The sequence below is a fragment of the Armigeres subalbatus genome, chromosome 1 (assembly GCF_024139115.2).
Source record: "Armigeres subalbatus isolate Guangzhou_Male chromosome 1, GZ_Asu_2, whole genome shotgun sequence".
Taxonomy (NCBI): domain Eukaryota; kingdom Metazoa; phylum Arthropoda; class Insecta; order Diptera; family Culicidae; genus Armigeres; species Armigeres subalbatus.
Window position 1 is genome coordinate 130,324,194 of NC_085139.1, and position 23,219 is coordinate 130,347,412.

General features: G+C 41.5%; 1 protein-coding gene across 1 annotated transcript in view; it reads left to right on the forward strand.

Moving 5' to 3' along the window:
- Positions 1-23,219, forward strand: part of LOC134206349 (protein sidekick-2-like) — a 403,216-nt gene that overhangs the window by 207,339 nt on the left and 172,658 nt on the right. The gene's annotated exons all lie outside the window — the stretch shown is intronic.

Here is a 23,219-nt window from a genome sequence, read left to right on the forward strand (position 1 = left end):
GATGAGCTCTCTAATCCTCGATAGTCGGGGATGGCAGACATCGACGGTTGCTGCTTGCAGCTCAGGGAGCAACCGGATAGGGCTTATCGTCCACTGCAGTGCAGCAGCGAAAATTTACAATCTCGTTCGAAATTTCGTGACGTAATTGGAAATAGACGCCCACGGTTCCGTGCCCCGGGTCGAGTCGGCTGGCGGGACGCGCGAATATGTAAATTGCGTTCTATAGCGGTTTAAGGTTGCGGTTCGTGAGGCAATCGACCCAGCTGGTCGGGTTTGTACGGTTTTCTTGCTCGAGGGTATCTTTCAGTTGGGTGTCATCCATATGCTATGTTTCGCTATCAGTGAGGGTCTGATATCAAGGTTCGATGATGTTAGACTCAGGATAATTGATGCAAAAAAAAAATGATATAAATGAAAAAATATGCCAAATTCGGCGTTACGTAATAAATGAGCACAACCACTTTACAGGAAGTGCCTTGAAAGTTAAGTAATCAATCATCTGCAGTGAAAAGCTTGCAAAATACTTTTCTTTTCGAGCTTGCCAAGTCGTAGCTCAGTAAATGTCAAAACTAAATTTCGACAAAAATGTAATTTTTTGCTGATTTATTGCAAAATATTTTCAGAATCTCAGCAATAGAAACGTCACTTTTATTGAGATCTTGGTAAAAATCCTGTTTACTGCAACAACAAATAAACAAAAAAAAATGTGATATCCCGACGAATTTTTTTTTGCGTAAGCTATAATTGAATAGCATTTAAAAGTATAATGTCAGCATTTTTATGACACATTGTATCCATAGTGGGATTTTTCGAAAGTCAAAACATTTGGTTTTGTTCGGAACCGATCCGAAACAATCAACCTTGTTCATTAAAATTCTCTCCAATCGCGAAACTGAATTTGTTATTTTCAGAACATCCTGTATGCAACAGTACGAGCAGTGAAAATAACATTAAACCAATCACTGACGGCATCTTGCGTGGATTGCGAACCGGACTTGGACGTGGGTCTGTACATGTGTACAATGATATGTGAACCAAGTTTCAATTACTGAGCCAGGATTAGCAATGGAATCCATTGTAGGTCAGTGGAAACGCGAACTGCGAGCTGCGGATTGAACTGATAGACGCGGGCTTAGAAGATGGATGAATCGGCAGGCGGATGTCATTTGCATTGATTGCATTTTGCGACAATAAGTCCTTCGGAATAGCTACAGCATGGTGCCAAAATGGGCAATATACGGCACACATGCGACAGATCTGCAGTAGTTAGGTTTGTTGTGTTCGGCGCAGCATGGGCTGTTGATTCGTTCTTTGTTTTCGCTCCCCACAAATGGAGTTCAATTTCTGCGGTTGCCGTGAAAATGATTCGTCAACTGGATGAACACCTCACGCTAATGCTTGGCGCATCTTCCAGGTCACTGATTCTATAAATTTAGGTCAAACGTGAAGACTTTATTTAAGTTTGCATTTGCATCAGATGAAAAAAAACATTAAAAGTGTTGCATTAGAAAGAGCACGTGTTTTTCAGGAAATTGTTCAGGAGTTCTCCAATATTCCAGTGATGCAAATGGGCTAGAATTTATTCTGGTGATTTTAATTGTTGATAATTGGGATCGCTTCATCAGTCGCTGCATGTTCTGGGGCTCGATTAGGATATAACAGAACTTGACAGTGGACATTGTTAAATCTCCATGAAAAGTTGCATTTATTCGCAAACAGGCCCCGCTAAAGCGACCGTATGCCGCTCAAAGCGCACTAACCCAAGTCCAGGACACCAACCAGTGGACACTCTAAACACCTCCCGACAAGTTATGTGGCCGAACAGGTTATTTGGTCGAACAGGTCACATTCCCGGACAGGTTATTTGGTCGAACAAGTCATTCAGCCGAATATGTCATTTGGCCAAATAGGTCAATTGCCGTCTCACTTCTCACGTATCAATGATCATTTCTCACTTATCACTGCGAAGAGAGACGTCTCTCTCCTACTTCGCTCTTCCCACTTTTCACAGTGAGAAGTGATAGGTAAGAAATAAGGAGTGAGAAGTTAGATGTCTCACTTCTCTTTTTTCACTAGTCTTTACTCACTTCTCACTTCTCACTTCTCGCTGTGAAAAGTGAGTAGCGCGAAGTGGGAAGAGAGACGTCTACTCACTTTTCTCAATGAGTAGTGAGAAATGATAAGTGAGAAGTGAGACGTGTCACATTTCACTTCTTACTTCACTTCTAAAATCGACGGACGGACAGACGGGATGGGAGAACAATGCTACACCATTTGACCATTTCTGCTCAGCGATGATCAGAGAACGCAGTGTGCCATCGGTTCTATTTCTACGGCGGGTGGATATTCTCTCGCGCTGGCCAGTATGATGTCCTATCTCACATTCATGACGTCACCGATGTCGATCATCAAAGAAAGGTGGATGGATGGGTTCAGAGGCGCGGTCACGTTCCGAGACGTGGGTAGGACAAAAACTGAATTTCAGGGACTTTCCGGAGGTCCTCTCGGATTTCAAGAGATTTTTTCGGACATCCTCGGATAAGTTATAAAACTCGCTATGACTAACACTTCCAGAGTTAGTAGACCATTTCCAAGAAGTATGTCGTCGAACATCTTAACGAATGTTTGGAAGTGGTTATGGATTTCTGTAATTTAAAAAAAATGGTTTCTATCAATTATAACTAGCTTCTAGGAATTCAAACCTTTAGCAATCTTCAGAAACATCGCTATTGTCTACCAGTAAAGCTTATGATCGTCCAAGAATCTTTCAGTGTGTTCAGTACTATTTACGGGTTTTCAGAAATCTCAAGAATAATGATACTCCGAATTTCCTCATAGGCTTGCTATCACACATCTGGATGTGCTACAATCACTACTTCATATTTGCATATTTCTTGTTTTGTTTAACTTTCCGAGATGTGCGTGGATTTGTGATAAAGAAATACGGAAATTGTTCTTCGATTGCACCAAGGCTTTTTGCCTACATATATCGGAGGAGTTTATAGAGAGACACAACCGATACGGACGATAGTTTATATTAGACTGATTTAACGGATCTCATCATGCAAAATTAAAATTTAGGTCCCATTCTAAATACATTAGGACCAAAATTCGGAGGACAATTTCCCCGGATTGTGAACCAACGTTTGAAGTAATCATTATTTATTATTTTCCGCTACAAAATCCTATGAATTCCACCCATTTGGAAAAACATGCTAACAAAACGATATTTCTTAACACATTGTCACGAGATTGTTTAATATGTCTCGTTTTTATTTTCCTTCTTTCCCAACTGACTGGCGCCGTTATTGATCTATATATGAGCGTTATGAATCGCGTATATCCTGAATAGGTGGTAAATTCCAACCTTTATTCACTTGGATCGTAGTGCAATTTATACCAGATCGGATAAGTCACGGAGCAGCAACCATTGACAAGTAAAGTCAGTCTAAGCTCAACTAAGCTAGGCTGTGTATCATAACTAGGGCACACTAGGAGTTAACTTTCTGAAATTCTGAAGGTTCGATTTATCAAAATTAAGCACCTTCATCGAAAAAATATTTGTAAGGCATAGTAGCAGACACTTTCCTACATAACCGGTACCAAAAAGTTTTTCATGAAAAGTTTCTAATTTAAAAAAAAAAACCCGCGTTAGATGTCTTTCGCCATACAAATTTCTGGTGGTTATCTCATGCTGGATATTTTGCACTATACTGCCGTGAATCGCATATCTGTCCCATCTTTGCTGGGTTTCCTATTCATATGGGACTAATATGCGATTCACGGCAGTCTGAATGTGACAGTGGCGGGTAAAAAATCAGCCACTGCCAATAATTCATTATTGTAAAACTTCAGAAAATTATCTGAGCTTCCCTGAACTAGCAGAAATAATTACGTACTTTCAGAAAAAAAATCAACAATTTTATGAAGAGCAGAAACTATTAGAAACTTCAAGACTTTTCCGGAAAATCTCAATACATAATTGAAACTTTTTGGAATAGAATGAATTCCTCATAGACTCTGAGGTGTTTTTCGAAATACAGTTCTCCTCCACGATTGTCAGTTTAACCTCTGATAAACTTTCAAACATCTGATTAAATTTGAATAGTATTAGATCTATTAGATATCCTTATTTTCTTACCATAGTGCCATAATCATGGGTAGGACAATGCTTTGACTGTCCTACCCAGGTATTTTCATGCGTAGGACATGTCCTACTTGTCCTACCCACTCCCGGCGCCACTGGATGGGTTCATGTGACGAAGACATCGCTGGTAGTTCACTCCGAGCAAACGACGTATGCGGTTTTTACTTTAGAGATAACTCATACGCTTAATTAAATAATGATTAAAAGATAGTTTTAGTTGAGAAATACGTCCTGGGGTTTATCATTCACCTTTTGTCGATACGGACGCAAAGTTCTCCGATAGTGCTTGAGTGATTATGTGACTCCTGAACGATTTTTGTGGAAATTGTGCTTTCAAAACTGATTGTGTCCGGAACCTTTAAGTCGGCTTTTGGAGTTAAGTCGCGAGTGTAGTCCTTCATGCGACTATCGAAGGTAGGTCCCGGAGCGGACATTTGGTCCTTCGAACCGGATACCGTCGGCATCGGACAGGATAAACGTTTGAGCAAGTAGGATTATCGCCATTCCAACGCTCCGTTGTGCTATGCATGTTGTGTCCAGCAAATAATAGTGCATCGCCATTATCCTCGAAGAAGAATAGCGATCACGAAAAAAGGATATATCAAGCGGGAAGGATTTTCACCATTTGCTGCATATTGTCGATTCAAATAATAGTGATCGCCGTTACGGAGCCATCATCGTCTACATCATGGAATTGTCTTTCGATAAGGAATTGCTAGATTCGTCATTGGTGCTGCATATCAGCTGCTTTTGAATACCATTAGCATTCGCTCTAAACCTAAACCTCTATAAAAAGCTGCATGTATCCGCAAGTAGGCCCCACCAAAGCGACCGTGTGCCGCTCAAAGCGCACAAGCCCAAGTCCTGGTGTTAGGTGGGACGCTAAACAGCCCTGACACGACGGCCCACCGACGAGACAGGAGGTTTGCGCAGGCCCAATAAGCCGCCTAGAAAACCAATCATTACGAACAATATAAGAGATAATGCGACTCGATATAATCGGCCCGGTGCCCCCGGATCAGAGAAACGACTGGTATGACGGCGAATGTGAGCAGTTAGTGGAAGAGAAGAATGCAGCATGGGCGAGATTGCTGCAACACCGCACGAGGGCGAACGAGGCACGATATAAACAGGCGCGGAACAGACAAAACTCGATTTTCCGGAGGAAAAAGCGCCAGCAGGAAGATCGAGACCGTGAAGAAACGGAGCAACTGTACCGCGCTAATAACACACGAAAGTTCTATGAGAAGTTAAACCGTTCACGTAAGGGCCACGTGCCACAGCCTGATATGTGTAAGGACATAAACGGGAACCTTCTTACGAACGAGCGTGAGGTGATCCAAAGGTGGCGGCAGCACTACGAAGAGCACCTGAATGGCGATGTGGCAGACGAAGATGGCGGTATGGTGATGGACCTGGGAGAACGCGCGCAGGACATAATTCTACCGGCTCCGGATCTCCAGGAAATCCAGGAGGAGATTGGCCGGCTGAAGAACAACAAAGCCCCTGGGGTTGACCAACTACCAGGAGAGCTATTTAAACACGGTGGTGAGGCACTGGCTAGAGCGCTGCACTGGGTCATTACCAAGATTTGGGAGGAGGAAGCTTTGCCGCAGGAGTGGATGGAAGGTGTCGTGTGTCCCATCTACAAAAAAGGCGATAAGCTGGATTGTAGCAACTACCGCGCAATCACATTGCTGAACGCCGCCTACAAGGTACTCTCCCAAATTTTATGCCGTCGACTAGCACCAACTGCAAGGGAGTTCGTGGGGCAGTACCAGGCGGGTTTTATGGGCGAACGCTCCACCACGGACCAGGTGTTCGCCATTCGCCAAGTACTGCAGAAATGCCGCGAATACAACGTGCCCACACATCATTTATTCATCGACTTCAAAGCCGCATATGATACAATCGATCGGGACCAGCTATGGCAGCTAATGCACGAACACGGTTTTCCGGATAAACTGACACGATTGATCAAAGCGACGATGGATCGGGTGATGTGCGTAGTTCGAGTTTCAGGGGCATTCTCGAGTCCCTTCGAAACCCGCAGAGGGTTACGGCAAGGTGATGGTCTTTCGTGTTTGCTATTCAACATCGCTTTGGAAGGCGTAATACGAAGAGCAGGGATTAACACGAGTGGTACAATTTTCAATAAGTCCGTTCAGCTATTTGGTTTCGCCGACGACATAGATATTATGGCACGTAACTTTGAGAAGATGGAGGAAGCCTACATCAGACTGAAGAGGGAAGCTAAGCGGATCGGACTAGTCATCAACACGTCGAAGACGAAGTACATGATAGGCAGAGGTTCAAGAGAAGACAATGTGAGCCACCCACCGCGAGTTTGCATCGGTGGTGACGAAATCGAGGTGGTAGAAGAATTTGTGTACTTGGGCTCACTGGTGACTGCCGAAAATGACACCAGCAGAGAAATTCGGAGACGCATAGTGGCTGGAAATCGTACGTACTTTGGACTCCGCAAGACGCTCCGATCGAATAGAGTTCGCCGCCGTACCAAACTGACAATCTACAAAACGCTAATTAGACCGGTAGTCCTCTACGGACACGAGACCTGGACGATGCTCGTGGAGGACCAACGCGCACTTGGAGTTTTCGAAAGGAAAGTGCTGCGTACCATCTATGGTGGGGTGCAGATGGCGGACGGTACGTGGAGGAGGCGAATGAACCACGAATTGCATCAGCTGTTGGGAGAACCATCCATCGTTCACACCGCGAAAATCGGACGACTGCGATGGGCCGGGCACGTAGCCAGAATGTCGGACAGTAACCCGGTGAAAATGGTTCTCGACAACGATCCGACGGGCACAAGAAGGCGAGGTGCGCAGCGGGCAAGGTGGATCGATCAGGTGGAAGATGACTTGCGGACCCTCCGTAGACTGCGTGGTTGGCGACGTGTAGCCATGGACCGAGCCGAATGGAGAAGACTCTTATATACCGCACAGGCCACTTCGGCCTTAGTCTGAATAAATAATAATAATAGCATTCGCTCTGGATAGAAGCTGACGCCATTGGAACTTTTGGTTGCCTGCTATTAGGACCTTGAGGGTGAAAGAGGTGGCGACATGGAACTTTGTCCAAGTTAGTGAACATTTGTATATGTCCGCCGAGGGATGGACATCAGATACTCCACCAAATCAATAAAATCATATCCTCTTTGGCTTAATCTCCATTCATCCCTACAAATCATAAAATTTTTTGTGGCTGTGCAAAGCTTAAACAACTTTTGATCGCCAAGCCGGATAATTTGGAAATTGAACTGAAGTTTACGCTATTGCTGTTTCTGTGACGCTGTTCACTCTATCAGGTGAGTTGAACAGTATATGTGCAGCCGAAGTGTAAACGTTTAGGATACTACAGCCTCATTTATCTTCGTCTTCAACCGATCAACTACCGTTGTAACAGGTTAACTGTTCGGCGGGTGATATCTTTTAAAACGTTACACACTCGTCGAACGTTCAAACTAGACTGTTTATTAATTCAAATTCTTAACTTAACTTGAGCTCCCATTTGGAGGTACCTGAAGTCATTATATAAATCACACCGTCGGCACTAGCGTGCGACGGGTAGCATGGGAACAGCTCGCCCTGGGAACAACCATAAAGCGATGACTCTGTAAAACGACACTTCCAAAACGAAGTGCATAAGCATTGCAAAAGGCATCGACTTGATGAGTCGCTGGATTATGGAGTCTAGAATTATATACGGCATGCCGCAAGGAATGCGATTTTATGGAATTGAACTAGGGTCGGTGACATACGTGATACGCATGCTACACCACCACCCTTTACTGAAAAATGATTGAAGATCATTTTTAATTTTGACTTCAAATACCTCTCACAAATTACAATGATTATAATCCTGTTCGTTCAGTAAATTTTTCTTTCTTACCTTTTAAGCTCATCCCTCTTTTCGAAAAGAATGATTTCACATGGTACAATGTCAATGGCAATATGTTTGTTATGATATTTTGTTGGTGGTTGTTTTCCATAATTCTATCTGATAATGGGTGAATTGCATTCTCAATTTCGTGTGATTCAAAATAAAGGATAAGTTTCATTAGTATTTAAGAATATGCTATCATTTTAATTTTTAAAATATCAATTCGAAAGGTGTGCAATAATAATCTCCACTTTTCAGTGTACATTCCACTTAAAAACTCTATATATTTTTTTAAATAATTAAATTGCAGTTGAAGTAGTGTTATACAAATAATAATAATGCTTTTGTCCAATATGCTTTGGATTATTTACTGAAGATCGGTATACATTCATTCAAATACCTTTAGTTTTTCTCTAACGAACCGATAATTTTTTAATATACAAAACCGAGTTTAGGTAAAAGAAATGCTTCTTCATTTGTAACTGCTTCGTACACATGAAGTTGATCAGGCTTCTGTGTTTGAACGTTGCAATGAATAACATTTTCTTGTTTTTAAGAAATGGAACTGGTAATTTAATCAATTTAAGCGAAAAGGTCTCAATATGAATTTTGCTAAAGCAGTTTTTATTTCTTCTGTATAATTCGTTACGTCTTACTAAATATATAGTAGAAAAATTAATGTTGCATAGAAAAAAAAATCATATAATTAAGGACAGATCCAAAATCAATAAAGTATTAAATATATATATTTGAACATTCTTGATTTTTTTTTTCCATTTTTCCATTTTTCCGTTGTCGCTATCCATGACAAAATTATTATAGCTGATAAACAATTTTTCCTATATTCTATGACGTCCTTCTGCTCTTCATTGAGGCAGGCATCCGGGTAATAATAAAAAAAACTAGCGTGCGCAGACTTATCTGGTCGCTTTTCAAATAAATTTAGGCAACAAGCACTAGAGCTTGGCCATTTCTTCTTCCGGGCATCCGGTATCCTTTTAATCCGGGCATCTGGGGCAATATTTTTAAATTCAATAATAAATAAATACGTGGGTGCAGGCCTGCAAACCCTTTTTTCTATCACTTTTAGCACCCAGGCATTCCTTGCTATGGATTTTAAGCCTTTTCGCATAGCTAAGGAGAATATTATGATTTTGTTTCCTAATTCTAACAACCTTCTGGGGATTTTAAGCCTTTTCGCCCAGGGGTTGAGTAAATAAATAATGAAATGTATGGGGATTTTAAGCCTTTCGCCCAGTAATAACGCAATTAATAATAAAATGAAACAAATATGTTTGAGCTTACTTTGTAATTTGTTGATATTATTATTTATGTGTTTTTTTGTAGTTGACATTATAAAGTTTTTTAGCTATTTTATTTGTATTTTGTTTAGTTTTATTTTAGAAATATCTAATCATATCGTATTTTATATTTCTACATTTTATATTCAAATTTTCATTATTCGAGGGTTGTTATTAATGATTTTTAAAAGTTTAAGTTATTTATTTGTTATTGTTGACAAATTATAACAGTTTTGTTTTTGAATTGAGTTTTTCAATTGTTAATTTTGCTTTTGTTTATGAGTTCATTATAATATAATTATTGTGTTGAATTTAAATCTTACTTTTTTTAGTAATATCAGAAATATTTGAAAAAATTAGTATGTTGCAAATCTTGATTTTGGAATTTTATATTTTCTTTATATATTATTATTTATAAGATATTTTTGGTTTAGGTATATTTTATTAAAAATTAATAACTCGGGGAAAAAATCTTAACGTTTTACATCGTAGTAGCAAAGCTAAACGTTCAAAATGAAAGTACTGTGAGTTCACCTCTATTTGTGAAAATGTAAAATATAGCCCGAGAAGGAAAACATGTTTTTTTATTATTGGAAAGAAGAAACAAAAAACAAGGGTATAGCTCAGGAAAATCGACACATACTTTATGGCAAAAATCCATGTATTTTTAAATATGCATATCATGCGTCGGCACATACTTAATTGCATACAAATTCACACATGGTTACTATGACCCACATGGATAGTATGTGTGAACACTCATGCAATGCATGCGGGGATTTTTGTAAGTGTAGGGATAAATTTATAATGAATACCAAATATTGTGTTTGATTGATCATTTTTTTTTATTATTGATTGGTAATGATCAATGTTTACGAAATTTGCATTGTTTTTAATTTTGAAGGCAAATTTGAGCCAGATAAATATAGCCATTCACTTTTATACGATGAATAGTAGGATAGAGGAGAAAGAAACTTGTACGATTAGGTTAAAATCAATTAAGTAATACAGAAAGAATGCAAATAAATGTTTTTTTTTCTTCCTTGGATGATTAAAGTGAAAACTTTTTGCTCGAAGAAAAAAGTAAAATGTTATAGTTGAGTGTACTCTTCATGAAAGTATTTATAAATGGGTACCTAATTTGGCGATGCAAAAAAAACTTAACAAAAATGAGATTGCATGAATGGGAATATTGTGCTTACATTTTAGAAAACCACAAAATTACAAAAACTTTTTTTTTGTCATTTTATTTTAAGTTTAACCTGAAACTAAGATGCATAGTTCATTTAAATGATTCTTTTCAAATGTATAAACAAATTTAGATAGGCTTAAAAACATGTTTTTGAATGGTTACATGAAGTAATGCTAAGGTGAAAAAATAAAATTAGCAGTTTGATGAGTTACCACATTTTGGAAAAAAAATATATATAGGATGAGAAAATATGTTTTTTTTTTTATAGGTCAGTTTTGGACATTAGTTTTAAGTATGCATTAGAAACGGCTTGAGTTAGTTTACAAATAATTTAAATTTCCTTTCAAGGACAAATTTCCGTCGTATGATATACGTTGCATGTTTGATATTATTCGAAATTTTGGTAATAGAGTTTGCCATGACATTATTTATAAATAATCTAGTCACAAATAAAAAAGATACAACTGAATTACCAACAAAATATATGAATTAAAATTAAAAAGAATAAAATTAAATTGTATTTTTGCAATTGTCAAATTTCTGACAGCAGAAAGGTGTAAATGCACAACGGAGTCTTTAACTCAAAAGTGTAGTTTAGGATTAGTACGCTTAATTGCAACAAAGTAGATAAATTTATGACAACTTCGTACAAAAAAAAAGATGTTTGTTTAGAATTGTAAGTAAGTTTTTAGTTACACTGGGATTCTTTTCTAACAAGTTTGATAGCTTTTTTTTTCTAAATAAAATCTATTCTTTTTTTTTTTTTGTTAATTTGAATAATTTTGTAATTTCAATTCTTCAATAATGTGTTCAGCAATAATATTATAAATAGCAATATATAATAATAATAATGATTTTTTTTTATATATAAATTTTTCGCTGAGTTCTTCAAATTTATTAGTCTTTTACTGTTTGATTTAATTATTATGTGCATTTGTGGCAATGATCATATTAATTTAAATAAATAAAAAGTAAAACTCTAAACTAAACTGCTAAACGTCACCCATACTCGAGTGATTCTACTGCACTTTTGTATTGCGCAATTCAATTGCAACATGAATTTTCTTTATCGTAAACATGTATTTAACGATTTTCTTCGACTGCTTAACGATTTCTTCTATTAAAAACACTTATTTTTATATGCTAAATATTGGATTCACCTTGTTTCTATGCCTTTGTAATTTCATTAAAACGCATAAAAAGATTCACTTCTTCGTAAAATGTAAAAAAATTCAAATTCGTTTTTCGTTGAAGTTTATAAGTGGTTTTTAGTATTATTATTAATTACTTTCTCATTGTGTGCTTTTTTTTTTGGGTTTTAAACGAACAAATATATGCACGAACAAATCAATACCGCAGTTAAACAATTAGTACGAAAACCTAATATAAGACGTAAAGTTGTAATTTTGAATCATCAATAAAAATCTACATTTACTCCGAGACTTACAAGAAAAGGGAGAAACTAAACTAGAGCTCATCTAGAGAAAAATGTCGCACGACAGTTAGAAGATAGCATTATTCAACAGATTATAATTTCCTTTGATTTTATGCGTACATACAAACAACATGTTGTTCATTTTACTCACTTTCTTTTGAAATTAGATAAATTCCGCTATTACCTGGTTACTGCTGCATACTTGCTAAATGTTTTCAGCGAATCCATCCGTGTCGAGTCTTTCGGCGGTTCAAAAGACATTGGGGTACATGCCTTATCCAGGTTATGGTGTTAGATGATTTTGCTGTGTGACAGCACAGCGACGGCGGCATCCGGAGTTAATGTCGATGTCTTTCTTCCTCGATATTGGCACTTTATTCTAAAATCAGCGTAGCTCGACCGGACGGACACCACATTAACCGTGCCGTCGTGAAAACGTATGTACTTTTCGCTTCACCTGCGCCAACTGCATGTATTATGTTGCGCGAGTTGTGCTGTACTCGATAATTAAATCCACCTGCAGCTCCACTTTTGGTCTCGTGTTTCCAAGCGTTGACTCACGAGGCATTTTGATTGATAAATCCCGATCTCCTACTGAGTCGATGATCGTAGGTTTTTGTTATTATCTTATAGGTCACACGTATCGACTTGTACACAAACTTTGGTTCAATTGCTCTGTTCACTCACGTTCAAATTTCCATTAGCTTTGAAAACAAGTTTTGTCCAACATATAACGTCATTTTTCCAACATATTATGTAGCGAATGCACTTGTGTATTCTGTGTGTCCTGCGTCAGCAAATCTCGACCCGAGAACTAAATTACACACATGGTGTGATAATCGCAACTGGGGACATACCGGGCATCATTTAAATCCATTTTAGCCACTCAACTATGTACATTTTCTTCAGCCGGCAGGTTGACGGTTCCTGCCGGCTCATCAGTCTTTATCACTTTATTAATTGCCGGATTCGGCCACTTGTTCACTGGTCGCCATGTAACAGGTTAACTGTTCGGCGGGTGATATCTTTTAAAACGTTACACACTCGTCGAACGTTCAAACTAGACTGTTTATTAATTCAAATTCCTAACTTAACTTGAGCTCCCATTTGGAGGTACCTGAAGTCATTATATAAATCACACCGTCGGCACTAGCGTGCGACGGGTAGCATGGGAACAGCTCGCCCTGGGAACAACCATAAAGCGATGACTCTGTAAAACGACACTTCCAAAACGAAGTGCATAAGCATTGCAAAAGGCATCGACTTGATGAGTCGCTGGATTATGGAGTCTAGAATTATATACGGCATGCCGCAAGGAATGCGATTTTATGGAATTGAACTAGGGTCGGTGACATACGTGATACGCATGCTACAGACTGCTGCCATGTCGAGGAGCCAAGCTGCGATGTATAAGATGCTGGTTGCTAAGATGACGGAGGTGAAGCAATCTTTCAATGATATTTGGGACTTCGTAGGGGATTTTCTCGAGGATGCGATGTGATGAACTTATTAGCCAATAAAAAATCACAAAAATAAAGACAAAAAAAAAAAAAAAAAAAAAAAAAATCTCGAGGATGCATCACTCAACCAAGTCACGGTTCGTTTAGAAAGGCTAGACAAATTGCGTGAGAAGTTCTCCAAGTACCTTATAGAGGTCAAAACGCACGATAACAACGACGATACGACGAATCCCTTAACAAAGGAGAGGCAGGAGTTCAACGAGCGCTTCTACCAAGCGAAAGCGTTTTTGTTGGAGTAGGTCAAGCTGAAGCAGGAGCCAGGACTTAAATCAGACCAATAATGCTACTGGTCTTGGAAACCTCGACCATATCAAGTTACCGCAGATCAAGCTCCAAACTTTTGGTGGAAACGTGGAAGAGCGGCTTAGTTTCCGCGATCTCTTTTCGTCCTTGATCCATGGCAAGGCTGATCTTCCTGAGGTAGGAAAGTTCTACTACCTCAAGGGGTGTCTTCAAGGGTAACTGAAGAACTTCATTGATTCTCTCCCGATCACCAATGCCAATGCCAGGACTCAGTCAATGGATGAAAGTCAGAACGCAGCAAGGTGGACGTCAAGATATCTGGAATTGGCCAGGCAGTTACCAAGGTTAGGCAGCAGCTGGAGGCTACCGTTAGATCTAGACTGATGGAGTTCTCTCAGCACATGAGTTTCCTTGTTCTACCAAAGGTGACCGTCAACCTGCCAACTTCATCGATGAATATCGAGGAGTGGTACGTACCAGATGGAATCGAATTGGCCGATCCATCGTTCAATGTGGTCATGAGTGTGGACATGGGTCTGGGAATTGAATCATTTTTCCATTTCTTCAGAAGCGTGCAGCAGATTTAATTGGGAGAGCGACTGCCGGCCCTCAATGAGTCCGTTTTCGGTTTGGTCGTTTGTGGAGGAGCATCGGTTTCCAACCAATCGCTGAACATCAGCTGCAACGTGTCGGCTTCAGAAGTCCTAGAAGAATGAGTGGCACGATCTTGGTCCTGCGAAAAGGTCGGAGTTACCGAAAACTATTCGCCGCAAGAAGCACGTTGTGAGGAGCACTTCGTTCGAATGGTCCAACGTGGAGAGGACGGCCGTTATACAGTTTCGTTGCCGAAGGATGAAGACGTGCTGAATCAAATTGGCGAGTCAAGGGGCATCGCAGTTCGTCGTCTTCAAAGCACTGAGCGCAGGTCATCGAAGGATGCAGAGCTCTGTGGCCAATATGGCTCTTTTATGGAGGAATATCTTCAATTCGGCCACATGACCAAGGGCCTCCAGTGTCTCCAGTAGCCCTGCGAGCAAAGGCGTAGGATTGCCAGTCCGGAGATTATTATTTATTATTTAATCAGACTAAGGCCGAAGTGGCCTGTGCGGTATATAAGAGTCTTCTCCATTCGGCTCGGTCCATGGCTACACGTCGCCAACCACGCAGTCTACGGAGGGTCCGCAAGTCATCTTCCACCTGATCGATCCACCTTGCCCGCTGCGCACCTCGCCTTCTTGTGCCCGTCGGATCGTTGTCGAGAACCATTTTCACCGGGTTACTGTCCGACATTCTGGCTACGTGCCCGGCCCATCGCAGTCGTCCGATTTTCGCGGTGTGAACGATGGATGGTTCTCCCAACAGCTGATGCAATTCGTGGTTCATTCGCCTCCTCCACGTACCGTCCGCCATCTGCACCCCACCATAGATGGTACGCAGCACTTTCCTTTCGAAAACTCCAAGTGCGCGTTGGTCCTCCACGAGCATCGTCCAGGTCTCGTGTCCGTAGAGGACTACCGGTCTAATTAGCGTTTTGTAGATTGTCAGTTTGGTACGGCGGCGAACTCTATTCGATCGGAGCGTCTTGCGGAGTCCAAAGTACGTACGATTTCCAGCCACTATGCGTCTCCGAATTTCTCTGCTGGTGTCATTTTCGGCAGTCACCAGTGAGCCCAAGTACACAAATTCTTCTACCACCTCGATTTCGTCACCACCGATGCAAACTCGCATTGTCTTCTCTTGAACCTCTGCCTATCATGTACTTCGTCTTCGACGTGTTGATGACTAGTCCGATCCGCTTAGCTTCCCTCTTCAGTCTGATGTAGGCTTCCTCCATCTTCTCAAAGTTACGTGCCATAATATCTATGTCGTCGGCGAAACCAAATAGCTGGACGGACTTATTGAAAATTGTACCACTCGTGTCAATCCCTGCTCTTCGTATTACCCTTCCAAAGCGATGTTGAATAGCAAACACGAAAGACCATCACCTTGCCGTAACCCTCTGCGGGTTTCGAAGGGACTCGAGAATTCCCTGAGACTCGAACTACGCACATCACCCGATCCATCGTCGCTTTGATCAACCGTGTCAGTTTATCCGGAAAACCGTGTTCGTGCATTAGCTGCCATAGCTGGTCCCGATCGATTGTATCATATGCGGCTTTGAAGTCGATGAATAGATGATGTGTGGGCACGTTGTATTCGCGGCATTTCTGCAGTACTTGGCGAATGGCGAACACCTGGTCCGTGGTGGAGCGTTCGCCCATAAAACCCGCCTGGTACTGCCCCACGAACTCCCTTGCAGTTGGTGCTAGTCGACGGCATAAAATTTGGGAGAGTACCTTGTAGGCGGCGTTCAGCAATGTGATTGCGCGGTAGTTGCTACAATCCAGCTTATCGCCCTTTTTGTAGATGGGACACACGACACCTTCCATCCACTCCTGCGGCAAAACTTCCTCCTCCCAAATCTTGGTAATGACCCAGTGCAGCGCTCTAGCCAGTGCCTCACCACCGTGTTTAAATAGCTCTCCTGGTAGTTGGTCAACCCCAGGGGCTTTGTTGTTCTTCAGCCGGCCAATCTCCTCCTGGATTTCCTGGAGATCCGGAGCCGGTAGAATTATGTCCTGCGCGCGTTCTCCCAGGTCCATCACCATACCGCCATCTTCGTCTGCCACATCGCCATTCAGGTGTTCTTCGTAGTGCTGCCGCCACCTTTGGATCACCTCACGCTCGTTCGTAAGAAGGTTCCCGTTTATGTCCTTACACATATCAGGCTGTGGCACGTGGCCCTTACGTGAACGGTTTAACTTCTCATAGAACTTTCGTGTGTTATTAGCGCGGTACAGTTGCTCCGTTTCTTCACGGTCTCGATCTTCCTGCTGGCGCTTTTTCCTCCGGAAAATCGAGTTTTGTCTGTTCCGCGCCTGTTTATATCGTGCCTCGTTCGCCCTCGTGCGGTGTTGCAGCAATCTCGCCCATGCTGCATTCTTCTCTTCCACTAACTGCTCACATTCGCCGTCATACCAGTCGTTTCTCTGATCCGGGGCCAGTCCGGAGATGGCGAGTTTGATTCTCGGTCCGGTCTAGGATGTGCTCGGGTTGGAAACTTTCTCGACACCCTGGGCATAATGTATCCATCCTTTGTACTTGCCAAACAAGATACATACTCTACTCATGCAATGGCGGGCATAAAAAGCTTTCAATTAATAACTGAGGAAATGCTAAGCTGAAAAGCAGGCCAAGTTCCAGTTGGAATGTAGAGCCATAGAAGAAGAAGTATAAGACCAACGTCGAGATTACTCAAATTCAACCGAAACGCTGCTATCTACCATGCCACGCGGTAGTTAAGGAAGCCAGTACTACTAACAAGATTTGAGTTGTGTTCAACTCTTCAAGCGAAATGTCAACGATCGATCATCATGCGGAGTCGGACAAAACAAGTGATGCTTGTGGCGGACGTCGAGAAAATGTTTCGACAAGTCCTTGTTTGTGAGGAAGACAGACCCTTGCAATCCATTTTGTGAAGATCATCACCGGAGGAGGAAATTAGTGCGTTTCAGCTGAATACTGTCACGTACGGCACGAAACCAGCACCCTTTTTGGCTACAAGGATTTTGAAGCAGTTCTCAGACGGCGAGGAAGAAAGGTTCCCGCTCGCTGCCAAGTACTGCCTTGGGAGGACACGTACATGGACGACGTAATAACGGGAACAAACGACGTGGACGAAGCGGTGAATTTGAGGAAGTAGTTGCAAGATCTCATAGCGGCAGGAGGACTCAATCTCCGGAAGTGGACATCCAACCATATGGAAGTGCTCTATGGTGTTTCAGAAGCGGATTTGGCAATACCGTTCACGAGGGAGATTTGCCTGGATCCAGATCCGTCGGTAAAAACGCTCGGCCTTACCTGAATTCCGGGAACTGGTACTCTCAGGTTTCAATTCAAAGTCCCGCCTTTGGATGAAGCAGAACTTCTGACCAAGCGCAAAGTAGTTTCCATAATTGCAACTCTCCGATAGGACTCATCGGAGCTGCCATTATGCCGTTCAAAGTGTTCATGCAGATATTGTGGACACTCAAGAATGAGGAACAAGAACGGCTTGATTAGGATGAGCCATTACCTAAAACGGTGGGTGAGACGTGGCGAAACTATATTCCACATCTACCCACGCCTCATCAGATCAATATCCGCCGATGCGTCATTATACCGAAGGCAACACGGGTAGAACTCCATTGCTTTTCGGACGCTTCGGAAAAGGCGTCGACAAGTTTGCATCAAAATCGAGGGTAGCTCTGTTGAAGTGTCAAACGATTCCGAGATTGGAGCTCTGCGGCGCGCTACTGACTGCGGAGCTGTTCGAGAAAGTGATTAATCAAGCTATCAAACTCCCAGTTCACGTACATTTTTGGGCGGACTCCACGTGTGTACTCCATCGAATTGGAGTGCATACGTAGGCAATAGATGTGCAAAAATCCAACGTTTGTCGGAGGGCTTTCAATGGCGAGATGTTCTAGGCATTCAAATCTCTGTGGATCTGATATCTAGAGGAAATACGCCTCGCATTATTGCAGTAAACAGTTACTGGTAGCATGGCCCAGATTGGCTTTGGAGGAGTGGCCACAATCAACAGAACTGCAGTCTGCAGAAGAGGCTGAGAGGGAGAAACGTCGAAGAAACGTCGAAACGTATTGCCAAGTTTTCATCATATGGCAAGTTAATTCGCAGTACTGCTATTGGCAACGGTTCATCAAGTTGCTTATGATACCAAAAAAAGAACGACGAAGTAGATGTATGGCCATAGTCGAGCTCAAGGAAGCCGAACAGGCAATCATTTGGCATGTCCAGAAAATCACCCTAGCAGCTGAATGGAAGGGTTAATCGAAATGGATTCCAGTTTCACGGAAGTCGCAGCTACGTTGGTTTCACCGCTACATGTCGCCGGAGGGAATGATTCGCCTTGGCGGTCACCTACGCAATCCATCAGGGTCGGAGAACTTCAAACATTCTATTGTACTGCCGAAAGGTCATAAACTGACTCGTTTACTTGTTGAGGATTACCATAAGCGGTTGCTTCATGCTGGACCGCAGCTACTACTGAGTACTGTCCGATTGAAATTCTGACCGTTAGGAGGAAGGAGTATCGCGCGGCAGGTTGTTCATCGCTGCCGCAAATGCTTCCGGGCAATGCCGACTCCAGTGAAACAATTCATGGGTTAACTGCCGGCGGAACTAGTAACTGTAACCCGTGCGTTTTCGCGAACGGTAATAGACTATTTTGGTCCGTTGTATGTTAGACTCGGGCCTAGATGAACAGCGGTGTGTGCATGGCGACCAAAGCCGTGAAGAGTTGGCCTGCGACCTTTCAACAGATCGATTCATTCAGGCACTACGGCATTTTGTGGCGAGGAGGGTAAATATATATCGTGAATCGTAAATCTCAAAAAATCAAATCGACGGACGGATGGGATGGAAGAGCAATGCTACACACTATCCATTTGACCATTGCTGCTCAGCTACTTTCAGAGAACGCAGTTTGCCATCGGTTCTATTTCTACGGCGACACACACTTGTGGCGACTTCAACAACAATCGATGGATACAGTTCAGATGGACAATGGACATTCTCTCGCGGTGGCCAGTATGATTACTTATCTCGCATTCATGACGTCACCGATGTCGATCATCAGAGAAAGGTAGATGGATGGATTCATCTGACGAAGACATCGCTGGTAGTTTCTCCGAGCAAACGACGTGTGCGGTTTTTAAATTATAGAAAACTTATTCGCTAAATTAAATAATGATTAAAAGATAGTTTAAGTTGAGAAATACGTCAATTTTTTTTTGTGGAAATTGTGCCTTCAAAACTGATTGTGTCCGGAACCTTTAAATCGGCTTTTGGAGCCTAGTCGCGAGTGTAGTCCTTTTTACGACCATTGAAGGTACGCTCCGGAGCGGACACTCACTTTTACAGTGAGAAGTGAGAAATTATGATTGATAAGTGAGACGTCAAATGACCCATACGGCCGAATGACCTATTTGGCCAAATGACCTATTCTGCCAAATGATCTATTCGGCCAAACGACCTATTCGGCCAGATGGGTTTCGACCTTATGGTTTGTTCGGCCTAGTGGCTTTCGGGCGAATGGGTTTCGGCCAAACGACCCTTCCCTCTTTGTGTACACCAACTCTATGTTCCGCGAAATAAGTTTGAGCTGCATCATAATCCATCATCATGTCAAATTCCATTTTGTAGTAAGCCTACCTAGCAATTTTAGAAACTGGATTACCCAATTGGTTATAACGTAATCCCCTCCAACTTTGAGAAAAATAAAATACTGTTTTATGGGAAATTAGGACAGAAAAGCAGTACTCAATGCATGTTACGTAAAAATATAAGTCACAGTTCGGATTATTTTCATTATTAAATATTTTTGTCAAATTTACAACCTCTGAAAATAATCCCATCCAAAAATGAATCACAATTCATAGCCTGATCGATTATTATGTCATTTTCGGCTTCGGCAGCACGCTCAATCCTTTCATATACTCCTCCGTGTGGCAATTACCAGCAGCAAGTTGCGGGCCATTCGTCAAAACAGTCGTTAGCAGTCATGCAGAAGCCATTAATAATTCGTCTAGATCACCACCAGTAAACCATTTTTTCCCGCAGAGTAGCTTCCTCTTCCTTGTTCACGCGCCCACCCCCCAAAAATTGGACCGCTATCCGTCGGGATCAAGACCCATGTTATTCATCAAAGTCAAGTTCAGCACTGTAAGCGAGAAAATTCACTCTTCACGTTTCCCGCACAGCGAAGAACGTTTCACAAAGTGTGCTGGGAAGGCTGCTCTTGAGTTGAATAGAATCGATATGCAGGGTCCTGTCGGGAATATGGCTCAGATGGTGCCTTTGTGGGGGAAAAAAGTTCTGTTGTTCTGACCCAATTGACCCGAATGTTTCCTTCAATTTTGGCGCTTCGTAGTTCGATCACAACCACCCATGCCGTGCAATAGTCTATGTTGACTCAGCCCTGCAATTCAAGCTCAAAGTTCACATTAGGAATAATGTCCACTGTGTACCGCACTTTCTATACTTTTTTTCATATTTCGACCTATCGCGTGCCAGCCTCGATCCAACTCAAATATTACGACACCCTCAAATATTCATGCTATTTAGAGGAAAATAGACTAATATGCAGTGCTGCAAATCATATGATTAAACCTATTAGCAGTGTGACATGGAAATTGATATGATAATAATTTGAACTTAAATTTAAAGATGTTCCCAAATTTCATTCGTGTAATCGGAAATTGAAGGAGAAAACGTCTGCATATTGGACCACTTCCCCCTATGGTCACCACTCAAATCAGCGTTTATGTTATTTTTGCTGTCCCATTTTTCCCGACGCTATCAAATTTGGATGTTGGCATTTTTGTGGCCCCCTTTCCATTCTGCCACTCATCGTTGAGTTTTCTCGTTTACTTCGGCAGTTTTTGATTTGGGTGAGGTAGAGAAAAATACTTAATTGTGGCTGGCTCCCCATTGGGCGATGGATCGTTTGCGAGCAGCCACACACACACAAAGTATGCGGCATTAGAGGCACTTTAATACCTTTATTTGGCGAAATTATGGGAAAATAAAAAAATCTGTTTTCCTCCCCGGGCGCATGCTGACGAGCAGGACCTATCACATTATTTTGTTACTTAACACAGCTGAGACGGAGAAAGCTCAACAACATTTCATGATAATGACAGCCGAAGGAAATATAGACATCATTGAAATGGGAGTCAAAAAGACGACGAAAATATTTGAGTTTGGTTTGGAGAGTTGATGATTTCTCCACGTGATGCACGATATTGGATTTTAATTGAAGAAAACAGAGTTCACTGTTATTATTTCCCAAAAAAAAGCATGGGCCCACTACAATTAATCATTTATTGCGTGGCATTTGATTAGGTACCTGATGGTCCATGTGACCCAAGTGCACATGAGGTAGGCACATTATGTATCCGATACCCAAGCGCCTGCGGCGAGTCAACTTTAACCAAATACTATCAGATTTTTGGTGTAGCCTACCCTTAAGATTCACTAAGGTTGGAACGAACAACCATCCTGTCAGACAGTATGGTACATTTTGTTTTAAATCCCCGAAGAAAACCCACACCCAATTCAACGGATTCAGTACAGCTGGCACAGACATTAGCATTCAGCACACCGCACAGGCTCCCCATTCGTTGTTAAATTCCTCGTATCCTTTCGTATCAAAGATGTTAGAACTAGACGTTCAATCTTATTCATGGAACATGCTGACGCTGAATTAAAGCCAATTCGTGGTTATAGTAAACAATAGTAAAATATTTTTAGTAAAACCGAGAAACTGATGCATTTCGAAAATTCCTCGACAAGTTCTACGGAATTCACAAATTCGACAAATTCTTCCAAATTTCTTCAACAAATTGTTTTGGATTTTTTCAGAAAATTCTTCTTAATATCTTCTGCAAATTCTTTGCAGTTTTCTCAGCAAACTCTTCTGCATTTCTTCAGCTGAGCCTCGGAATTTCCTTAAGAAAATTCTACGGAAGATCATCGACAAACTATTAGGAACTTCCTTGAGACATTTTTCGATATATCCTCAGTAAATTCTTTGTAACTTCTTCGACAAGTTCTTAGCAGTTTCCTAGAGATAATTCTTCAGAAATTTTTAGTTAAATCATCTGAATTTCCTCGAAAAATTCTGCTTAATTTTTTCGGCAAAACTTTTTACGATTCCCTCTTAACAATTTCTTTCGCAAATTCTTCGGTATTTCCATGGAAAATACTAAGACATTTTTACGGCAAAATCTCCGGTGTTTTTTTTTTCGGTGAAATTCCTCGGCATTTTATTGACAAATTCTTCAAAAATTCTTCGGGATTTCTTCGACAAATTTTCCATAATTTCCAAGTTAAATTTATTATTTCGAATTATTTCGTTAAATTCTTCGAAATTTCTTCGGAAAAATATTCAGCATTTGTTTAGTAAATTCTTTAGAATTTCCTTTTAAGGGGGGGGTCCCGTAGCGTAGTTTGCTACACGTTCGCCTTACAAGCGAATGGTCATGGGTTCGATTCCCAGCCCCTCCATCAAACTCTCGTCAGTCGCTGGATGCGCAGCCCATGCGGTAGCGTAGTTGGGAACGCGTCTTACCGTCACGGTTGCCTGATTACGACTGACAACTTGTTCTTCTCCAACGGACCCGGCTTAATGGCAACTGAACAATGCAACGAACATTGGATGCACGACATGGACAAACAGACACAATGGACTCACGACGAGATGGACTGGCAACGACAACAATAATGGTAATGGAAATCTAAAAATAGATTCTGTGTGGATTCTGTTCAGCAGAATACCACAGTAGATCTCACACAGTAGCGGTTAAGCAACACAGAGTGCCTAACAAATAAAGAAAGGAATAAAAGAAAAATCCTTTTCAAATTCTTTAGCAAT